General features: G+C 44.3%; 1 long non-coding RNA gene across 1 annotated transcript in view; it reads right to left on the bottom strand.

The window, feature by feature from the left end:
• The window catches only part of LOC308614328, a 236,911-nt gene extending 222,471 nt beyond the window's left edge, over positions 1-14,440 (bottom strand). Inside the window, exon 1 of the long non-coding RNA XR_014015379.1 lies at positions 14,131-14,440. This is a non-coding gene — a long non-coding RNA (uncharacterized lncRNA). The remainder of the gene's footprint in view (positions 1-14,130) is intronic.
• Positions 14,441-14,778: the final 338 nt, after the last annotated feature.

Below are 14,778 nucleotides of genomic sequence, written 5' to 3'. Positions count from 1 at the left end.
CCCAGAGAGGGAATCCGGCTGACTTCGCTCACTGGCCAGTCTACTACCAAGGACCTCCCCCTCAGGTGAGGTGTGGCCCCCAGTCTGTCAGTAGGATTTAGGCAGTACAGGGTCCCATCATAATTTCCAGTGCGACCCGACCTGTGAACAGGGGCAGATTCCATTCTCTTGAAGGGGATATGGGGGGAGTGGAGGGGTGGCAAAGACCCAGACCAAAGTACATGGGGAAGGGGGGGAGAGCATTTACTCAGGAGTATTTAGCCAGAAGAACTAGAGAAAGCTTCCTCTGGCCTTCTCCAAGAGAGAGAGACCCCAGGAAGCACAAACATGAAGTTAGATCTAAGGCACAGTGTTTTTGAGGGACCCAGAATCAGTCTGCCTCCTTCCCCTTGCCCACATCCACTTTCAGGGTTTTCTGTAAACCAACAAAGATAAAAAATAATGAAGGTGGGAAATTGCAGAGGTAATAGAAGCTTGCTGAAGTCTAAACATGGGAGCCCTAGTCTGAAGTTTCTGCCTTCCTTCTGATGTGGCAAACTGCAATCTCTCTGGACTTTTCCCCTCTACCTTTAGATTGGAATTCAAATTTCTCTCTGTCTTGAGTCATAGAATTATAGAGATAGAAAAGTGCAAAAAATACATCTCCTTGTGTTCAGATACAGAAACCGAGACCCAAAGAAGCTGTGCGACATGCCTAATTGCCGGAACTTGTCTTGGAATTAAGTATTTGGCCTGGCTACCCATGTATTCTGGTACCAGTGGGACCTCTCCAGAGCTACCCAGAGAAGTCTCAGCGTTACAATAGCTGCATGGGTGACAAGAGTGTTTGCAGACATCAGACATGGGAGCCTGGAGGGCCCCTGAGCTTCCATGTCCTTACAGCTGATGTAGGTAGGAGCAGTGTCATCCCAGCTCAATGGACCATCTGGAGGCACCAGAGAACCTGAGGCTCACTACAGCACGCCTTGCTTAGGCAATGTGAAGATTGAGAGATTCAGGCAAGTTAGTCTGCTCATTGTGTGACATGATGTTGCTGTTACTTATGAAAGAGTACCAGCCAAAATCACTAGTCATTAAAGATGAATCAAGGTAAGGTTAAAAAGTTACAAAGGTGATGACTTAATACGACTACAGGTTACCTAAAGGAGGGGATGACCAATTCTTGGGCAAAACCCATCCAAAAGCTGAATGAAAGACGCTTAGCCACTGCCCTTCCCCTCGATTTCCTTGGGAATAGGCAACCCCGGCTCTGGAGGGAAGAGACCTGGGTACAAACCCTGAATCCTCTGCTTACTAGCCGTGCAGGCTTGGCCAAGCAACTGCACTTGTCTGAGGATCTGCTTGCTCATCTACGTGAGCTGGGACTGCTGTGAGAATTCAATGGGATAATGTGCATAAGAGGCCCAGCTCTGGACGGGCACAGAATAGGTATTAATGAAAAAGTCACGTATGTAGGTGTCACCATCATCGTTTGACCACAGTGTGCCCAGATCTAACCATGACCAACCTACGTGAGCTGTTTCAGCAGGTGAGAGCCAGGCTTTGGTTGGACAAAGCCACCTGGACCTCACACGCCAGTGAGAGCACAGAGCCAGCACTGGACACTGGTTGGCCTAAACCATGGTTTCTCAACCTCGATAGTACTGACATTTTGGACTAAATAATTCTTTGTTGGGTAACTCTGTCCTGTGCTTTGTAGAATGGTTAGCAGGATCCCTGGCCTCTACTCGCTAAATGCAAGTAGCATCCTCCCCTTGTTGTCACAACCAAAAATGTTTCCAGGCGTTGCCATATGTTCCCCCAGGGGCAAAATTACCCCTGGTTGAACCACTGGTCTAGTGACATGCCTAGAATGGGTTTCTCAGGTAAGGTCAAAGAATCTACCCAGAGTTTCTGGTTACAAATCACCTGCCTAGGGTTACCTTTTTCTGGCAAACCACTGAAGAACATTCACCTCATATATTTTATAAGCATTACATTCCAAGGGAAGAGAATCAACTGAGGAAATAATCTAGTGGACATGTAACATTTGTACTTATTAACAAAGCTGCTTCATGCTAATACATCTGTGACAACCAACTGCTGATTGATAAAATGGTGGGATTCTCTAAAGCTCAAGCACAGACCAGATGTTGGCAGGAGCTCCTTGCCCCTGGTTAAACATTGTGGCTGGTCAGCAGCATTCTTTCCAGGGGTATTCATCACTCTCTAGTTAAACATACCAAGGCATTGTTCCAATTCCAGGGGCCTGCGTCTGCAGGGGGCCCTTTAACAAGAAAATAAAAGGATAAGGGAGTAAAAGAATGAATGAAACCCCTCCTTTTCCTGTCACCTTCTGTTGACCTGTGTGACTCAGGTCTACTAATATATGGGCTCTGCCCAAACACCTACCTCCCTATAAAATAATAATAAATTTTTTTAAAAGGGAATAGTTTTTTTGGTTTGTTTTTGTTTTAATTTTACTTATTTATTTATTTTTGGCTGTGTTGGGTCTTCGTTTCTGTGCGAGGGCTTTCTCTAGTTGTGGCGAGCGGGGGCCACTCTCCATCGCGGTGCGCGGGCCTCTCACTATCACGGCCTCTCTTGTTGCAGAGCACAGGCTCCAGACACGCAGGCTCAGTAACTGTGGCTCACAGGCCTAGTTGCTCTGCGGCATGTGGGATCCTCCCAAACCAGGGCTCGAACCCGTGTCCCCTGCATTGGCAGGCAGACTCTCAACCACTGCACCACCAGGGAAACCCAAAAACAAATAAAATTTTTTTTAAAAAAAAATAGCAGGCTGTGATTGAGGCACACCCCTGGCAGGGAATGGGTTCTCTTGGTCCCCACCCCTGGCGGCTCACTGTTGGCCCCTCCAATGACCTCCAGGAATACACTTGAGAGAGCACTCTGAGTCCTGCTGTGGCCCAAGTGCCTCAAAAATGTGCAGAAACTTGTGCTTTCCAGGTGCAGGGGACTAAAGTGTGTGCAGTTCCATAGTGAGTGGAGAGAAGCAACCCCACATCAGGCACACAGAGTGCCCCAAGATCTGGTGGTCCCAGAAGGGAGAGGGCACAAGAAAGGAAGTAGGTAAGGGAAGGCAGACCCAAAAGGAGAGAGCATCTACTGAGCACTTATTATGTACCTTACAGTAAGACCCTTTTGCAAATGTTACCTTCTTTACTTGTCACCACAAAGCCATTATTGGGTTGGCCAAAAAGTTCATGTTTTTCTGTAAGATGGCTCTACTAGTGCTTAGCTGTCTTTAACTTCATTTGAAACAATTTTCTTACGTTGTATTGTGACAGCTGTCATAGCGTGCATTTTAAAAAAATTGAAACTGGTGATTTTTTTATTAGCTATCTATTATACACATATTACTGTAAATGTGTCAATCCCAATCTCCCAATTCATCCCACCACCACCCCGCACCCCCCACTTTCCGCCCTTGGTGTCCATACATTTGCTCTCTACATCTGTGTCTCTATTCTGCCTTGCAAACCGGTCCATCTGTACCATTTTTCTAGATTCCACATATATACGTTAATACATGATATTTGTTTTTCTCTTCCTGACTTACTTCACTCTGTATGACAGGCTCTAGGTCCATCCACGTCTCTAGAAATGAACCAATTTCGTTCCTTTTTATGGCTGAGTAATATTCCATTGTGTATTGTACCACATCTTCTTTATCCATTCATCTGTCAGTGGGCATTTAGGTTGCTTCCATGACTTGGCTATTGTAAATAGTGCTGCAATGAACATTGGGGTGCCTGGGGTCTTTTGGAATTATGGTTTTCTCTGGGTATATGCCCAGTAGTGGGACTGCTGGGTCATATGGTAATTCTATTTTTAGGTTTTTAAGGAACATCTATACTGTTCTCCATAGTGGCTGTATGAATTTACATTCCCACCAACAGTGCAAGAGAGTTCCTTTTTTCTCCAGCATTTGTTGTTCATAGATTTTCTGATGAGGCCCATTCTAACTGGTGTGAGGTGATACCTTACTGTAGTTTTGATTTGCATTTCTATAATAATTAGTGATGTTGAGCAGCTTTTCATATGCCTCTTGGCCATCTGTATGTCTTCTTTGGAGAAATGTCTATTTACGTCTTCTGCCCATTTTTTGATTGGGTTGTTTGTTTTTTTAATATTGAGCTGCACCAGCTGTTTATATATTCTGGAGATTAATCCTTTGTCCGTTGATCCATTTGCGAATATTTTCTCCCATTCTGACGGTTGTCTTTTCGTCTTGCTTATGGTTTCCTTTGCTGTGCAAACGCTTTTAGGTTTTCATTAGGTCCCATTTGTTTCTTTTTGTTTTCATTTCCATTACTCTAGGAGATGGGTCAAAAAAGATCTCACTGTGATTTATGTGAAAGAGTGTTCTTCCTATGTTTTCCTATAAAGGTTTTATAGTGTCTGGTCTTTCATTTAAGCCTTTAATCCATTTTTAGTTTATTTTTGTGTGTGGTGTTAGGGAGTATTCTAACTTCATTCTTTTTTTTTTTTTTTTTTTTTTTTTTTTTTTAGTACACAGGCCTCTCACTGTTGTGGCCTCTCCTGTTGCAGAGCACAGGCTCCGGACGCGCAGGTCAGCAGCCATGGCTCACAGGCCCAGCCGCTCCGCGGCATGTGGGATCCTCCTAGACCGGGGCACGAACCCGTGTCCCCTGCATCGGCAGGTGGACTCTCAACCACTGCACCACCAGGGAAGCCCTAATTTCATTCTTTTACATGTAGCTGCCCAGTTTTCCCAGCATCACTTATTGAAGAGACTGTCATTTCTCCATTGTATATCCTTGCTGCTTTGTCATAGATTAGTTGACCATAGGTGCATGGGTTTATGTCTGGGCTTTCTATCCTGTTCCATTGATCTATATTTCTGTTTTGATGCCAGTACCATATTGTCTTGATTACTGTAGCTTTGTAGTATAGTCTGAAGTCAGGGAGTCTGATTCCTCCAGCTCCGTTTTTCCCCCTCAAGATTCCTTGGGCTATTCAGGGTCTTTTGTGTCTCCATACAAATTTTAAGACTTTTTGTTCTAGTTCTGCAAAAAAAAAAATGCCATTGCTAATTTGATAAGGATTGCATTGAATCTGTAGATTGCTTTGGATAGTATAGTCATTTTCACAATATTGATCCTTCCAATCCAAGAACATGGTATATCTCTGCATCTGTTTGTGTCATCTTTGATTTCTTTCATCAGTGTCTTATAGTTTTCTGAGTACAGGTCTTTCACTTCCTTAGGTAGGTTTATTCCTAGGTATTTTATTCTTTCTGTTGCAAGGGTGAATGTGATTGTTTCCTTAATTTCTCTTTCTGATTTTTCATTGTTACTGTATAGGAATACAAGAATTTCTGTGCATTAATTTTGTATCCTGCTACTTTACCAAATTCATTGATTAGTTCTAGTAGTTTTCTGGTGGCATCTTCAGGATTCTCTATGTATAGTATCATGTCATCTGCAAACAGTGACAGTGTTACTTCTTCTTTTCCAATTTGGATTCCTTTTATATCTTTTTCTTCTCTGACTGCTGTGGCTAGGACTTCCAAAACTATGTTGAATAATAGTGACGAGAGTGGACATCCTTGTCTTGTTCCTGATCCTACCGGAAATGTTTCAGTTTTTCACCATTGAGTATGATGCTAGCTGTGGGTTTGTCATATATGGCCTTTATTATATTGAGGTAGGTTCCCTCTATGCCCATTTTCTGGAGAGCTTTTTTATCCTAAAATGGTGTTGAATTTTGTCAAAAGCTTTTTCTGCATCTATTGAGATGATCATATGGTTTTCATCCTTCAGTTTGTTAATGTGGTGTATCACAATGATTGATTTGCATATATTGAAGAATCCTTGCATCCCTGGGATAAATCCCACTTGATCATGGTGTACGATCCTTTTAATGTGCTGTTAGATTCTGCTTGCTAGTATTTTGCTCAGAATTTTTGCATCTATGTTCATCAGTGATATTGGTCTATAATTTTCTTTTTTTGGAATAGCTTTTTCTGGTTTTGGTATCAGGGTGATGGTGGCTTCGTAGAACGAATTTGGGAGTGTTTCTCCCTCTGCAATTTTTTGGAAGAGTTGAGAAGGACTGGTGTTACCTCTTCTCTAAATGTTTGATAGAATTTGCCTGTGAAGCCATCTGGTCCTGGACTTGTGTTTGTTGGAAGATTTTTAATTAGTTTCAATTTCATTATTTGTGATAGGTCTCTTTATATTTTCTAATTCTTCCTGGTTCAGTCTTTGAAAATTGTACCTTTCCAAGAATTTGTCCATTTCTTCGTGGTTGTCCATTTTATTGGCATATAGTAATTTGTAGTAGTCTCTTATAATCCTTTGTATTTCTGCACTGTCAGTTGTGATTTCTCCTTTTTCATTTCTAATTTTATTGATTTGTGTCCTCTCCCTTTTTTTCTTGGTGAGTATGGCTGAGGGTTTATCAATTTTGTTTATCTTCTCAAAGAACCAGCTTTTAGTTTTATTGATCTTTGCTACTGTTTTCTTCATTTCTATTTCATTTGTTTCTGCTCTGATCTTTATGATTTCATTCCTTCTACTGACTTTGGGTTTTCTTTGTTTTCTTTCTCTAGTTGTTTTAAGTGTAGGGTTAGATTGTTTACTTGAGATTCTTCTTGTTTCTTGAGGTGAGATTGAATAGCTATGAACCTCCCTCTTAGAACTGCTTTTGCTGCGTCCCGTAGGTTGTGGGTCGTCATGTTTTCGTTGTCATTTGTTTCTATGTATGTTTTTATTTCTTCTTTGATTTCTACAGTGATCTCTTGGTTATTTAGTAGTGCACTGTTTAGCCTCCATGTATTTGTGTTTTTTACAGTTTTTTTCCTGTAATTGATTTCCAATCTCATAGTGTTTTGGTCAGAAAAGATGCTTGATACAATTTCAACCTTCTTCAATTTTCTGAGGCTTGATTTTTGACCCAAGATGTGATCTATCCTGGAGAATGTTCCACATGCACTTAAGAAGAAAGTGCATTCTGCCACTTTTGGGTGGAATGTTCTACAAATATCTTTTAGATCTATCTCGTCTATTGTGTCATTTAAAGCTTGTGTTTCCTTATTTATTTTCTGTTTGGATGATCTGTCCATTGGTGTAAGAGGGGTGTTAAAGTCCCCCACTATTACTGTGTTACTGTCGTTTCTCCTTTCATGGTTGTTAGCATTTGCCTTATGTACTGGGGTGCTCCTATGTTGGGTGCATAAACATTTATAACTGTTTTATCTTCTTCTTGGATTGATCCCTTGTTCATTATGTAGTGTCCTTCCTTGTCTCTTGTAACATTCTTTATTTTAAAGTCTATTTTATCTGATATGAGTATTGCTTCTCCAGCTTTCTTTTGATTTCCATTTGCATGGAATATCTTTTTCCATCCTCTCACTTTCAGTCTGTATGTGTTCCTAGGGCTGAAGTGGGTCTCCTGTAGACAGCATATATATGGGCCTTGTTTTTTTTTTTTTTTGTGGTATGCGGGCCTCCCACTGTTGTGGCCTCTCCCGCTGCGGAGCACAGGCTCCGGACACGCAGGCTCAGCGGCCATGGCTCACGGGCCCAGCCGCTCCGCGGCATGTGGGATCATCCCAGACCAGAGCTCAAACCCGTGTCCCCTGCACTGGCAGGCGGACTCTCAACCACTGCGCCACCAGGGAAGCCCTGGGCCTTGTTTTTGTATCCATTCAGCCTGTCTGTGTCTTTTGGTTGGAGCATTTAATCCATTCACATTTAAGGTAGTTATCGATAAGTATGTTCCTATTACCATTTTCTGAATTGTTTTGGGTTTGTTTTTGTAGGTCCTTTTCTTCTCTTGTGTTTCCCACTTAGAGAAGTTCCTTTAGCATTTGTTGTAGAGCTGGTTTGGTGGTGCTGAATTCTCTTAGCTTTGCTTATCTGTAAAGCTTTTGATTTTTCTGTTGAATCTGAATGGTCCTTGCCAGGTAAAGTAATCTTGGTTGTAGGTTCTTCCCTTTCATGACTTTAAATATGTCATGCCACTCCCTTCTGGTTTGTAGAGTTTCTGCTGAGAAATCAGCTGTTAACCTTATGGGAGTTCCCTTGTGTGTTATTTGTCGTTTTTCCCTTGTTGCTTTCAACAATTTTTCTTTGTCTTTCATTTTTGTCAGTTTTATTACTACATGTCTCAGCGTGTTTCTCCTTGGGTTTATCCTGCCTGGGACTCTCTGTGCTTCCTGGACTTGGGTGTCATTTCCTTTCCCACATTAGGGAAGTTTTCCACTATAATCTCTGCAAATATTTTCTCAGGTCCTTTCTCTCTCTCTTCTCCTTCTGGGACTCCAATAATGCAAATGTTGGTGCGTTTAATGTTGTCCCAGAGGTCTCTTAGGCTATCTTCATTTCTTTTCATTCTTTTTTCTTTATTCTGTTCCATGGCAGTGATTTCCACCATTCTGTCTTTCAGGTCACTTATCTGTTCTTCTCCCTCAGTTATTCTGCTATTGATTTCTTCTAGTGTATTTTTCATTTCAGTTATTGTATTGTTCATCTCTGTTTATTTGTTCTTTAATTCTTCTAGGTCTTTGTTAAATGTTTCTTCCATCATCTCGATCTTTGCCTCCAATTCTTTATCCAAGGCCCTGAAACATCTTCACTGTCATTATTCTGAATTCTTTTTCTGGAAGGTCGCCTATCTCCACATCATTTAGTTGTTTTTCTGAGGTTTTATCTTGTTCCTTTCTCTGGTACACAGTCCTCTCCCTTTTCATTTGGTCTATCTTTCTGTGAATGTGGTTTTCATTCTACAGGCTGCAGGATGGTAGTACTTTTTGCTTCTGCTATCCGTCCTCTGGTGGATGAGGCTATCTAAGAGGCTTGTGCAAGCTTCCTGATGGGAGGGACTGGTGGTGGATAGAGCTGGGTGTTGCTCTGGTGAGCAGAGCTCAGTAAAACTTTAATCTGCTTGTCTGCTGACGGGTGGGGCTGAGTTCCCTCCCTGGTTGTTCGTTGTTTGGCCTGAGGTGACCCAGCACTGGATGCTACAAGGCTCTATGGTTGGGCTAATGGCAGACTCTGGGAGGGCTCACGCCGAGGAGCACTTCCCAGAACTTCTGCTGCCAGTGTCCTTGTCCCCATCATGAGCCACAGCCGCCCCCCACCTCTGCAGGAGACCCTCCAACACTAGCAGGTAGGTCTGGTTCAGTCTCCTATGGGGTCACTGCTCCTTCCCCTGAGTCCCAATGCACACACTACTTTGTGTGTGCCCTCCAAGAGTGGAGTCTTTGTTTTCCCCAGACGTGTTGAAGTCCTGCAATCAAATCCCGCTAGCTTTCGAAGTCTGATTCTCTGGGAATTCTTCCTCCTGTTGCCGGACCCCCAGGTTGGGAAGCCCGATGTGGGGCTCAGAACCTTCACTCCTGTGGGTGGACTTCCGTGGTATAATTGTTCTCCAGTTTGTGAGTCGCCCACCCAGCAGTTATGGGATTTGATTTTATTGTGATTGTGCCCCTCCTACCGTCTCATTGTGGCTTCTCCTTTGTTTTGGGATGTGGCGTATCTTTTTTGGTGAGTTCCAGTGTCTTCCTGTTGATGATTGTTCAGCAGTTAGTTGTGATTCTGGTGCTCTCGCAATAGGGAGTGTGAAATTGGTGAATTTTTGTGTAACCATTTTAATATTGAAGATGGAAGAAAAAGAGCAATATTTTTGGCATATTATGCTTTATCATTTCAAGAAATGTAAAAACGCAACTGAAACACAAAAAAAGATTTGTGCATTGTATGGAGAAGGTGTTGTGACTGATCAAACGTGTCAAAAGTGGTTAGCAAAGTTTCATGCTGGGGATTTCTCTCGCTGGATGATGCTCCACGGTCGGGTAGACCAGTTGAAGTTGACAGCAATCAAATCAAGACATTAATTAAGAACAATCAATGTTAAACCACGCGGGAGATAGCCAACATACTCAAAATATCCAAATCAAGTGCTGAAAATCATTTGTAAGAGCTTGGTTATGTTAATCGCTTTGATGTTTGGGTTCCACATAACTTAAGCGAAAAAAACCTTCTTGACTGTATTTCCACATGTGATTCTCTACTTAAATGTAATGAAAATGTTCCATTTTTAAAATAAATTGTGATGGGCAATGAAAAGTGGATACTGTACAATAATGTGGAACGGAAGAGATCATGGGGCAAGTGAAATGAACCACCACCAACCACACCACAGGCCAGTCTTCGCGCAAAGAAGGTGATGTTATATATAGTAGGACTGGAAGGGAGTCCTCTTATGAGCTCCTTCCAGAAAACCAAACAATTAATTCCAACAAGTACTGCTCCCAATTAGAACAACTGAAAGCAGCACTCAATGAAAAGCATCCAGAATTAGTCAACAGAAAACACATAATCTTCCATCAGGATGCCACAAGACCGCACGTTTCTTTGATGACCAGGCAAAAACTGTTACAGTTTGGCTGGGAAGTTCTGATTTATCCACCATATTCACCAGACATTGCACCTTTGGATTTCCATTTATTTTGGTCTTTACAAAATTCTCTTAATGGAAAAAATTTCAATCCCCTGGAAGACTATAGAAGGCACCTGGAACAGTTCTTTGTTCAAAAAGATAAAAAGTTTTGGGAAGACGGCATTATGAAGTTGCCTGAAAAATGGCAGAAGGTAGTGGAACAAAACAGTGAATATGTTGTTCAATAAAGTTCTTGGTGAAAATTAAAAATGTGTCTTTTATTTTTACTTAAAAAACTGAAGGAGGGCTTCCCTGGTGGCGCAGTGGTTGAGAGTCCGCCTGCCGATGCAGGGGACACGGGTTCGTGCCCCGGTCCGGGAAGACCCCACATGCCGCGGAGCGGCTGGGCCCGTGAGCCACGGCCGCTGAGCCTGCGCGTCCGGAGCCTGTGCTCTGCAACGGGAGAGGCCACAGCAGTGAAAGGCCCACATACCGAAAAAAAAAAAAAAAAAAAAAAAAAAAAAAACTGAAGGAACTTTTTGGCCAACCCAATATTATCCCCAGTTCCATCAACAGTCAAACCAGAAAAGTCTGGCTGGCTGAGACTGGTCTTTACCACAGCTAGGGCTCCCAGCCCTGGCTGCAAAGTTAAATCACCTGAAAAGCTTTAGAAAAATACAGATGCCCAGGCCCCAAGGTCCACCAATTCTGTCAAACCCCAAGCAGCGGAGCCAGGCATATTAATTTTGGAAAAGCTCCCCCCGGTGATTAGAGTGAATATGTAGGTCCTAGAACCACTGCTCTACACAAGGAATAGAGGAGGGAGGTGTGGACAGAAGGACAACACAGTGGGTAGCCATCGTCTGTGTCCAGTTATCCACCCCCAGAGCCACACAGTGCTGCAAGGGATCCTGCAAGGCATTTAATTTGGCACACAATTTTAATGTGTGCCAAATTAAATGCCTTGGAAAGATAAATCCACAAACCCTGCATGCTGTGTGATATATTCCTGTAAAAACTGCTTGTGCATAATGGTCTTTTTCAAACAGTCTGCACCCCTGTCTCACTTTATTCCTACAGAGCACTGGTTCTCAGTCAGGGGCAGTTTGGCCCTCCAGCAGACATTGGGCAATGTCTGGAAACAAGTTTGCTTCTCACTACTTGGGAGGGATAGGGAGGTGTTACTGGCATCTGGTGAGTAGAGGCCAGGGATGCTACTAAACATCCTACAATGTACAGAATGGCCCCCTGCCACAAAGAATTATCCAGCTCCAAATGACAACAGTACTGAAGTTGAAACACTCTGCTGTAAAGAAGCAGTAGTCACCACCAGGTAGACGCGAAGACTTGGATACAACCCTCCTCCAGGTCGGAAGCCCGTCCCTGACCAAGCATGTTTCAAAGAATCACAGAATCTTAGAGCAGGAAGAGACTTCAGAGACAATGAGCCCCCTGAGACTCAGTTGGGTTTTTAGGAAAATCCTAGAACAAAGCTACACAATGTTTACCAAACCACATTATAATGCATTGCTGGCTTGACTTTCCGCCCAGGTGGTACAAGTGTTGCAAATTAACTAAAATTCTTATTCGTTGATTTAACAAGTATTTGTTGGGTGCCCAGTATGTTCAGGGCACGTTGCCGAAGTTCCCTGCCAACACTGTTACCCACCCTGGGACAGCCCTCTTAATGTTCAAGCCCAATATAAGATCCAGGCAAGATATGCAGACTCAGAACACAGCAAAATCACCCCCAGCTGGGTTTATGGTGGTTTTATTGTTTTCTAGCTCATTGGGTAACTTGGCAACCTGGGATCAGGTGTGCAAAGAACTGAAGGAGACCCATCCAAGAATCAGCTCTCCCAGGGGCTACACTGGAGTGAGGCTTAGCACAGCCTGAAGCCCAAGGTCAGATGCCTAGCATTCCTCCCAGCTGCCCAAAGCTGCCCTCTGCCTCCAGCCCAGCCTGCTCCAGCTCCCTGTCACACTGGGCGAGTTACGGGCAGCAGACTCAGGCCAGCCAGCACCCAGCCACCGCATCCAGGGCTCTCCTCCTTCTCCACGCCCCCTCCTCACGTCCCCGCTGCCACACTGTTATCAACAAGAATAAGCATTCCGTGGTAACTTGCCACAGAAATGAAAACTGCTCTGGGGGAAGAAACTGGGAACGTTTTGTCCTCCAGGGTCACGAGAGATTTAAGTTATTCTCCCTACTGGAGGTCTCATTTACACTGGGTGGAAACAACAACAAAATAAAAACCTGTCGAATGGATTGTGCAATAACGGGAAATAAATGCTGCAGACCCAAACTGGTGGGGGCAAAGAAGAAGGCAGAGGAAAGACACGAGGCAGCCATGAAGAAGAAACTGAGTCCGTGTGCCAGGGGGTGCTGGGCACTGGGTGATGCTGGAGGAGGGGGCCAGGGGCCGCCCTCCTGCCGGCTCCCTGAGATGTCCCTGTGCCTGCAACCATGCCTCCCCGTGCCAGGGAACACAGCTCCCCACGCCTCTGCCCACCCCACAAAACTCTGGGCTCAGCTGTGCCACTGACACCTGGCCAGAGACAACTGTCCCTGATATAAAGCAAGAGCCGGCCAGAGCCACCTGCCCAGTGGGCCTGTGATCACAGCAGACGCTCCCAATATTTCACCTCTCTCCTCCTCCTTCGGAACTCTATCTCAAAGTTATTTCCTCAGGGATGCTTCCTCGAATCCCCTAGATTCATTCTTTCACTCAACAAATATCTACTGGATGAATTTACTGAGTGGCCCCCAAGGGTAAGGTCTGCCCTTCATGTAATCTCCCACAGCAAACGCCTTCTCCTCTTTAACAATGATGGTAATTAAGTACTTACACAATTATTTCTTAGAGTCCAGTTCCCACCCCAAACCACCAGTCCTTCCAGAATACTGAGCTACATGAGAACAGGAGCCACATCTGTCTGGTTGACTCTGCTACATCCCACCGTCGGCGCCTCCCAGGTGTCGGGACATACTGAATGAATGAGTGAACATATGTGTGAGCAAACGGTCAGAGATACTCTTTTTATCATGTAAGTCCTCAAAAATCCAGTACTTATTTTACCCTTACAGCAGATGTCAAAATTGGACAAGCCTCATTTCAAGTGCTCATAGCCACACGTGGTTACCATACGGGACAGTGCAAGGCTGGGCTCCACCAGGGCCTTACCAGTGTGCTTGTTTGCTGGTAAAGTAGGAGAACATTTAAGCTCTGCTACACCGGGAGACGACACATCCCTTATGCTTCTTTCTGGTCGTTAGACGGCCCGGGTCCAATCCTATCTGTGCCATTTACTACTTGCACGACCTGGGCAAGTTACGTGACCTCCCTGTGACACTCAGTTCCCTCTTCTAAAAAGTGGGGGTATTTTTATGACAGTATCTACGTTATGGGAGAGACGGCAGGAACATTGAGGTAAGATCCCTCAGCCCTTAGCACACTGTCTGTCTCATAGTAAGTACGCGATAGCACCAGCCATTTAATATCTTATCATATGTTTATATCATGTACAGATATTCATGCTCCACTCCCTGCCACACGAGATGCCAGGTAGCTCAAGTCACCACACATTCTGTGGTTACAACAAAAGAAGAACCAGTATCCATTTCAGAACTACATTCTGAGCATATCCGTCACCGACAAAGACCACTGGGTTCCCCAAGGAAAAGCAAGATGGAATCTAGGTTATAAGATAAAGTCTAACCTCTTCCTTTGTGCTTCATGTAGTTTCCCTTGTTCTTAGGGTGCCGCATCCATAGGCCTCGCACCTGGCCCTTCAGACCGGGAGTTCCTCGCGCAGCACGTCTGTGCCGTCCCCTCAGCTCCAGGGCTCTGCGCAGAAACACTGCAACCAGCGTTCAGTTCAAGATGGCGGCGGCGGCGGGGCGTGCGCAGAGCCGCTGCTCTCGACGCTGCGATCTGGAGGCGGAGCTGCAGCAGCTGCACCGGATCCCACAAGAGCTCCGCCTCCTCCCCCACTGCCGAGATCCCTAGAAAGCAGCCCCACCCACAGTCTCTCCGGCAGAGCGTGTGCTCTGCAGCCGCAGTACAGACCTCTCTGTTCTTTGATCAAAGAATAAAACTCTTTTGCTTCCAAATGGAAGAACTCAGTCTCGTTCTATTGGTTTGAGCAACACTGGGCAGAAGGACCCTTCTTAGGGACCAACTCGGGAGGGTCAGTAACATGTTCTTTCATGGGAACTGCAAGATATATCTTAACAAATGAGACTGATGATGGATGTACGAATTGTACAGGCTAGTAAAAAATGTAAATGCACATAGAGAAGAGAATTTAGACTCGGCCATTGCACACATTATCATTGGTGAGAATGGGAAGTACTCGTTTAAATAA

This window comes from Mesoplodon bidens, assembly GCF_964165515.1.
Source record: "Mesoplodon bidens genome assembly, chromosome: 3".
In the NCBI taxonomy this organism is placed as follows: domain Eukaryota; kingdom Metazoa; phylum Chordata; class Mammalia; order Artiodactyla; family Ziphiidae; genus Mesoplodon; species Mesoplodon bidens.
This window is presented reverse-complemented; position numbering and strand designations above follow the sequence as displayed.